This window comes from Meleagris gallopavo, chromosome 10 (genome assembly GCF_000146605.3).
Source record: "Meleagris gallopavo isolate NT-WF06-2002-E0010 breed Aviagen turkey brand Nicholas breeding stock chromosome 10, Turkey_5.1, whole genome shotgun sequence".
Taxonomy (NCBI): Eukaryota; Metazoa; Chordata; class Aves; order Galliformes; family Phasianidae; genus Meleagris; species Meleagris gallopavo.
Genome location: NC_015020.2, coordinates 8669045 through 8678093, shown reverse-complemented (window position 1 = coordinate 8678093; position 9049 = coordinate 8669045).

Genomic DNA, 9049 nt, shown 5'->3' with positions numbered 1-9049 from the left:
TTTCTTCCCCTTTCACATGTTTTATTTTCAAGAACAATTCAAAAGACAATGCACCACTGAATTTATGCGAACCTTTCCCACTGTTAGATGCTGGTAGCAGCTACTCCTATGGTGCATGAGAAATGATGTAAGATAGTAATTTGATATTAAAAAAAAACAACTCAATAACTGAATTGCAAGTGAGCATTGGGAGTACTTAAAAACAAACCTTTGAAATATAAATTAAAAAAAACCTCACTGTCTTTATTCAAAATGAGAAGACAAGATTTATGATTGAAAAAGATCTGCAGAAAAGTGGCTCACATGCAGTTTACTGTAAAATAATTAAGCTTATTTATGTCAAGAGGCCTTAGGAAAAAAGAGAGCATAACCAATTTGCATTAGCACTCTACCATCATCCCCTGCCTTCATTTCAATTAACAGACCAGCAGGTGCTCTTTGCAGTTAAAAAGATAAGTTATCAAGGAAGAGGATGAATTTTTGGCTGACCTGTAGACACCATGGTTTTCCTGCTGATTGGGTTCATACCTCGCTGTACCAATTTCTGAGGTGTTAATTTAACTGCTCTACTCTGTCATGCAGGTCTCGGCCTTGAAAAATAAACTGAAAAAGCAGTCTACAGCTACGGGTGACGGAGTAGCCAAGGCGTTTCTTCGGGCGCAGGCATCACTGTTTGGATCCTACAGAGATGCTCTGAGATACAAACCAGTAAGACAACTTTTTTATTCCATTAATTTACAAGTGCACAAGCTCATTCTTTTGCAAGGGAAATGGTGAAATATTATGAGGTTCTCTTTCACGTAGTCTTTATTGCCATGCCTTGCTGCCTATGCCACTAATAAGCATTAGACAACTATCAGGATTAAAAAGTGACCCATATGGAAACGTTTAAGTGTTTAGTGTAAGTATTTCTGTTTGACAGACATTATATTTTTCTTTTTATATGAAAACTCAGTTTGCATATGGTACTGAAATTATTCTGCCTGTTTTCAGAACTGTTGAAGAATAGCGCTGTGTGAATTACATAAAAATGAATCTTTTCTACAAAACAGACACAGTTTATTCCATATGGGCACTACTTGGCATTGCGTGGGAAGGGGTAATCTAATTTGTCCCGTAGTCCAAAGATGAAGGCATTGGTCATTGTCAAGCCACGTCAGCTTGCTACAAGCAATTGCGTCAAAAATTGTCTTAAACTACAGTCAATATATCCAAGCAAAATGATGTCAGTGTGGCTGATGTTCTTAACCTTAGTTCTGATCATAAACAGGATGGAGTCAGTCCTTTATGGTGTGAGTTTGTTGAATGGAACGTGAGTTCTTCAGCATTCTGATTAGCATCTCCATTGAATTCAGCTCTGCTTTTCATTTTGTTTTCATTTGTCTCTTGCTGTACCTGAGATGTCTGTATTTGCATTGTACTGGAAGTAGTGCACCATATATCACTTCTCTTGGCACACATGTCTAAATGACCTTTACTATCTTTGTTTCTGCATCCTTTTTTGAGTATTAATTTTTTTTTTTTAGCTCGACAACTTCATATAAGAGAAGTATTTATGAAATTGTTGTGGCCTGTTTATTTTTTTAATATTTGTATGCTAGCAAGTGTCAGCACATCTTAGATTGGCTTGTCCAAAGACCAAGTGTATATATTGAAAAAATTAAAAAAAAAAAAAATTGAGCTGTGTTCACACTGTATTAACTAATATAGTTTTTTACAAAATGTTTGCGATAGGAAAACTTACTTTGCTCCAGACTAGTAGAGTCTAAAAGGAGTTGTTCCATGGTAGTTCAGCTCTTTTTACGTGAGCCTTTTGAAGTAAGTTGAGTGCCTTGTAAATTAGAAGTTTCAAGAAAGCCAGTCTCATTTGACTGCATTGGGAGCATTTGTTGTGCAACTCAGGACATGTGAATTGTTATTGCAAAGAAAATACTATCCTTTGTCTTGGAGTCCGTCATGCTAGATCTAATGAAGAAAATCTAACTCAGAGAGCTCATTTATACTCTTTTAGGGCACAAGTAATGTTCTGACCAAAACTTTGTGAGGAATATACTTAAAATATTTTCTAGATAATTTTGAAATACTTTTGCTGTAAATAAGCTTGTTGTATTTTCAGAATAAAGAAATGGGAGGTGTTAGGATACCATTTTTTAGGATCATAAACATCCTAATGAAAAATAAAATAATGTTTGGATGGTTACCACTTGCCTATAAGTTTAAAAGTATGTTCAAGTGAACTACTTTATTTGCAGCAGGGTGTTCTGTATGATTTTAACTTGAAACATGAAACAACTGTCATTAATATTCACTTTGAGTAAAGAACAGCTTTGATAGTGTCTGTACTCATCCAACACTTCTCTTCATTCCAAACGCTGTTCATCACACTGAACACTCATTCTGTGCAACTGTTTGTTTTCAGCGTAGGACAGATTCTCCTTGGTGTAGCAATATGTCTTGAACAAACGTCTAGCAATTATTGAAAATAATGTGATTGGTGAAAGGGAAAACGGGAAGCTTCAGAGGTCTTGAAAGGAGTTCATGGGACTCCAAAAGACCATATGGAAAATTTGACTACTTGAATACTGGCAGGAAACATGACGTGCAATGGATATAGGTGATAATATTTTTTTGTGTGTGTAATAAATGGTAAGAAAAATATCAATCCAGTAAAGTTTTCAAGTAAAGCAGAAATATATGTTTTGTATGATTTAATCGTGACACTGAATTAAAAAAAGATAAATCAGTCAAATCTGATATAACTGCCGAAATTATTTTTTATGATATGTTGTGGTTTACTTTGGCAACTACTGCATAATAGGAGTGGATCTGTAGAGTAAGTCAGTACAGTTGGTGATAGGGACCTGGCATCCACATGTCTAACTTTATGTGATTCTTATTTATTATTATTCATATTATTTATTTTAGTGTTGACTACTAAATGTGTACAATAGCTGAAGACCATTTTCTGATTTACTTTAATACTGAGGGAATCCACTTCATGCGTGGTTGTTGAGGAGTGTCTGAAAATATTACTTTTATTACCTATTTTAATATCCCATCACCATTCCAAGATTTTGATAGGGAAGAGAAAAAGAAAATAAAAAAGATTTTTATCTTTATTAACTTCCTTATTTGAGAAATTTCTATGTATTCAAAAGAAAATCTCCTCAGTGAAATGTCAGTGTCTTCTTATGCTAGCTCAGCTAGCGGTTGCAATAGTAGCCATTGGGTGATCTCTAACGTCAGTAACCGTGAACAATTTTGGTTCCAACAGTCTGCCCCTGCTGTGACATTGCAAGGATCAGAGTATTGTGAGGTGTCCTTAAACCGTGTAGATGCATGTACATATAGAAATTATTGTTATTTTGTCTAGTCATAACTTGAACCTTTTGTTGCTCTTATTTTCTTTAGGTAGTCCAACAGTTGGGAATTTATTACAAAATAATATTTTGTAATAAAATTTGAACATGCAAAGGTGGAAGTTAAATACAAAGATTACAATTTTGCCGTTTGTTTTATCAATCAGTGCATGTGCAATATTGTATTCCTTTCCAGCTATTTTACTTCACATATTCTTCCTGGGTATTTTTCAGACAGCCTTGCAGGTGTAAACCACACCAATCAAACATTTTAGCAATTTTAGCAATGCTGTGGTGGCCAGGGAAAATGAACCTTATACAAACCTTGTAGGTAATAAGCAAAGACTAGATTTTTTTTTCTCCATTAAATGTATGCAATATAGTCAGATAACAAAGCAGTGAGTGGTGTAAAAAAAAAAAATAAAAAATCTTTAAAAGGCAATATTTCACTGACTGTCTAGCAGGGAAAAGGTAGGTGAGATTTTGGGGTTAGAAGAGGAAAAGTAATAACAAATAATAAAAGAGAGAACTTTTATCATTGTGAAAAGGAGAAACTAGCTTGCCTGCTTTGCTTATAACTAGCAAACATCAGGAAGAATTATAGGTGTGATTTAAACAAGAAAAATGTAGTCCATCATGACATGACAAATACATTTCAAGTGTATTTCAAAGAAACAAATCTACTTGGAGACATATCTGTTTGAAAACTTGCTTGGTTATAAGCAACAATAAGTTATTTTCTGCTTTTGAAGAATTGGCTTTTCTTCAAGAATTAGCCAACAAAAGATAGTTGTTAAAGATAAATCACCTCTAGTTTTGGGGGAAAAAATCATCAAAGCTATTAATGTTAAACCAAAAGAAATAAACTCAGTGTATCTTTGTTTTAAGTTATGATGATTGTAACATCATCCATCAGAAATTGGGAAAAGAAGAGCAAAGGCTAATGTCATGATTTGGAATTCTTGCCAGCAGGAGTTCATAGTCTGATTGGCATTTTGAGGGGATGGGATAGCCTCCATACTGGAGATAGCACAGCCTGTCAGACCTTGCTTTATTTGAATGCTTTTTGAAGTGCTTTAGCCTGCACATTTTTAAGTACACTTTAAGTAGTTATACTAAATTTTAAACAGACCCAGGTATTTTATTTAAAATGATAGAAATTAGAATAGTGCAATTAAGTGTTATGTTAGGGGAACTGAAGGATATTTTTAAGATTCAGAGTGCTCTTGAATGCATAAGAATGCTTAAGCAATAATTGTTTATAATTGAATTTCAAACTGAAATCTTCTTTTGAGGACACAACTACTTTGAGAAATGGGCGTTGATTTGTTTGCCTTTTCCCCAAGTTAGGCGTAAAAATTACAGTAGAGTAGAGAAATGGAGAGTAGTAAAATGCCAGAATGTAGCTTGTGTTTAAAGACCTAACCATTCTGTGTTATATCTGTTATGTCTCTTTATTGTCCCTTCTCTAAGAACCTTTTTTTCATGTTAAAAGCCACACTGTTGTAACGGTTCTTTATTGAACATAGATGTTAATAGCAGTGTTAGAAGGGCCTAATTGTAACTGCAAGAAATGCCAGCTCATCTGAATCTTTGATTAAGTGGATGGCAAGAAATAGACAAATCTTGCAGTAATTTGTTTGTAATTTTAAATGGTACCTTCATGAGTAGAACATGTAGTTAAGTCATACTCAGTTATTTTCAGAATGGTTGTTTTTAACTGTCAGGCCAACAGCTGAAATTTCATCTTTTTACTTCTTTGATTTTAAACAAAGGGATTTTCATATAAAAGTAAAAATAATGTTTAAAAATGGACTTTTTTGATAATTGATACAGCAGCGAGGAATATTTACCTATCTTATATGCTCATTTTACATTAAGCAAGAGTTGACATGTACATATATTATAGCAATAATATAAACAGTGTAAGAGTCGTCTTGTTCTAAAAAGATACAAATGCTTCCTGAAACAGTTGAAATGCGAGTGCTTCTTGTTAAACATGCCATCTAATCTACACTAACTTTCCTTTTAAAACCCTTGCACAGTTTTAGATCACTACTTTCCCGTTCTGTTGAGGTCGGCATAAGTAGCTTTCTTAAACTGTGAATGTAGCTTGGAGTGAAAAATGCCTGCTGTGTGTGGCAAGCTATGAAAGGGGAAGAAAATTCTATAGCAACCGTTGTTAAAAGGACAGATATCTTGTTTGGGCATAGGCTGTTTGGTCTGTTTGGTCTGAGTATTAGCTGTCTACTTTTCAGTATGGAGTCCCTACTGAGTTTTGATCGAACTGGTTTTGAAAGTACATTGTAGATCAATACGGAAGGGGCCATTTGATGCTGAAGTAGTTAAATATCAGTGGAGCATTCTTGTAAAAGTCAGAGTTTCTAACGGTACCCAGCTGTATTTGCAAAAACATGAATGTTACATGCTTCATGTCCAAAAACTTCTGGAGCTTTTTTGTTTATATTAGATAAATAGCTTCACTTTTATAATATATAAATAGCAATCCAAAACCTCTCAGGATTAGAGTAGCAATCTTGAAGATTTGGCATTTTTATTAGGAAAACAATGTGTTTATTCAGAGTATGAAACAAATGAAAGAAGTGTTAACAGTGTTTGTTACTTAATGCGATTTCAAAAAAGTTACAGCAGATACTCTAAAACTGAAGTCTGAAATTTCTACAGGTTTTTTTCCTTTCATGTGATGAACTGGTAGGAGATTTGTACCTATCAAATCAAGTTTTTAAAGCAACCTTACTATCAGTAGATTGCAATAATTGGATTGCTTTTGGATGCGAACCAAATTAGATCTAAATACATTTTCAGCCAAGGCATAGCCTTGGCTATTCTTTTTCTGAACCTTATTGATAAGGCAATAAATGCACCCAAGCATGAGTGCTTACTAAATATCTGATGTATCCAGTGATAAAGAGAAATATTTAGGAGACTAGCACAGCTATACATTAAAAATGTGTGTTTGAACTGCTGTTTTCTGGTGTTCTGCTACATGGCTCAGGCTGGAGAGGTGCTGCCAAGGAGATCTCTCGCTGCTCTCTCTTCCTAGGCTGATATGAAGGGAAGAGCAGGATTGCCTGTTTTCTCTTTTACTGGGAGATAACCTCTCCTTTCTGTCTTTTGTCTTTCCCACAACTTTGGGGAAAGTGGCAGTAAAGGCTTTGCTTACTTTTAATTTTTCTAAAGAGTACGTATGCCTTGAAAATAATATCCTTTTCTTTGGTTCTAAATTTAAGGTTTCATAGTCTGTTGTGAGTCATCATCTAGTCAGTTCTACACTCCCACATAACCCCTGTATTTTCAGAAATCATTTGTTGTGTAAAGAAATAAATAAATAAGGATTCTTTTTCTAATTTGCTGCCTTGAAATTTTTTGGAAGAACAACAGAACTGAGAAGAGAGTCTGCCCTCAGGAACACCATGTCTTGTACCACCATATCTCACTGGAGACTGTTTCATTTGTTTTGAAGCACTTTGAATTTGCTAAGTAGCTTGAGGTCATCTTCTTAAGACAAGAGTCTTCAGGAGCTCAAGAAAAGCTAATGCAAAGTGGGTCAGGAAGGCAGTGCTATTTAAAGTGCTACAAACAGTTCAAGCTCTTTGACAGATTCAGCATGTCCTGCATGTGTACAGTGTTCACCAGTTATCTCTGGAGAAGCAGTAGGTGGAGCAACTGGAATGCTCATCTTGGAGATGTGATGGAGATGCTGTACTGAGATGGTTTTGTGTATCATTTCAAGCCAGGTACTCTGTGAAAGGGAAAGGATTGTGCTAAGTAAATTTGCTTAAATATTGCTTCTTACTCTTCCTGGGAGAATTTTTTTCTAAAATCAGTGTTCCCTTAGAGATGTTGGAACATAAAATTTAAAAGCAAGTTAAGCATGAACTTACATGCTTTTCTGAGTAGGATTGAACCTCGCTACAGCTTTTTGATACTTTGAATTTAAGTACTGTAGTAAGATATCCAAAATTTGATTTTATCTATGACAATATGCCCCTGCAAATTGAAAAAGAGGGAAGCTTTTGATAGGATTAGAATAGGATTTTAAAAGGACCTCAGAGTGGTTTTACTGCTAGATTTCGTTGGATCATACTTACATCATTTAAAAAGAAAATGCAAGGTATAAAAAAGCATTTGAGAGTGATTTTAGAGCTACTCTGACAAACTCACAGAGGTCACGTGCCAAGAATACCCTGTTGTATTCTAGAATCATAGAAGGTCCCAGGAAGCCAGGAAAGTGTATGAAGTACCGTGTGCGATTACAGTTAACCAGGGTATGGGGTGGAAAGCAGTGGTGGTCATGGGCATGAATACATTTGTCTTCAAAGTGACTAACAGTTGGAGCCTGACAGAACTCCTGTTTTAGTATCAGGAAGATCAATATAAGGAGGTGCCTTTGATCTCTTTTTTCTTTTGAGTGGCTGAGGTGTCTTAGTCCATTGTGGATATTTAGTTTTTGGGTAGTAAATCATCATAGAGTCAGATTTAGGTGCATAATTTTGTTGGATTCCAATTTTTCATCTTACTAATCATTTCTAAACTGATGACTTCTTTGTTCTTTATACTTGGATGGGAGGCCTCTTGGATTTGTGATGAAATCGGTTAATGTCTTGATCACCACACAAACTTTTTAGTGTGTGAATTACTATTCATTTAAATCTAACAGCTTCAAATATTTATCGCAAAGTATTGACAAGAAGGACAATTTGAGAGAATGCCTGTCAGTAACTTCCAGTGCTCTGCACACACTGCGGATAGCAAATTATAAATCAAATTAGGGGATAACATAGGAGCCACTTCAACTGTTTATAAAGAATCCTTATTTTCAAATGGGTGCTGTTTACAGTTAATAAAATTTCAGCAAATACTTCATTTTCAGTGAGTACTTGTTTATTTTTCCATCATTGAAACTTTTTTTTTTGCAGGGTGCTTGGTAAACTATGGACTATGTGCTTTCCTTGTGTTGCGATCATATTTTATTTTATGAAATGTTAATCTGGTCTATTTAGATTTTTTCCAAAAGCCAATGCTTGTGATTTTTGTTTTTGTGGAAATAATGTCAAAATAAATTTAAATTTATTGCAATATTTTCCTGTTAAATGAGAGTAATGACTGTTGAACTATTCAAAGCAAAGGACCTGCTATCCCTCAAACTTTGAACCACTTTTTTGAAATATTTAATGGAGAGTCGTTTAGAGGTAATATGAGTTAACTGTAAACCACTTACCTTTTCCTTGCTAAGTGTTTTTTGTAGACTAGCATTAAAGTTTCATAAATGAAAGGTTCAAATGCAACATGTGTTCTGAGAGCTATTTAAAATGTATGAAGATTTCTTTGCTGTTGTCTGTGGTTTTTTTTATTTTATGCATGTATAGTGAGATCTTAAATAAATCAACATCTTTGTATACTGTAGTTAACATCCAATGTTTTCCATTTAAACTCTTTTAGGGGGAACCTATAACTTTCTGTGAGAATAGCTTTGTGAAGCATCGTTCCAGTACTACTAAACAGTTCCTGGAAACTGCTGTTAATCTTCAGCTGTTTAAACAGGTATGAGATGGTAAAAGCCCCAAGTTGAATTATTTGCTTTGGAAATGCATCCATATTTAAATATATATCCCTTTCTGGCAGTCATCCTAGTTTTATTCTATTATTAAGATTTCATTTATAGTTTT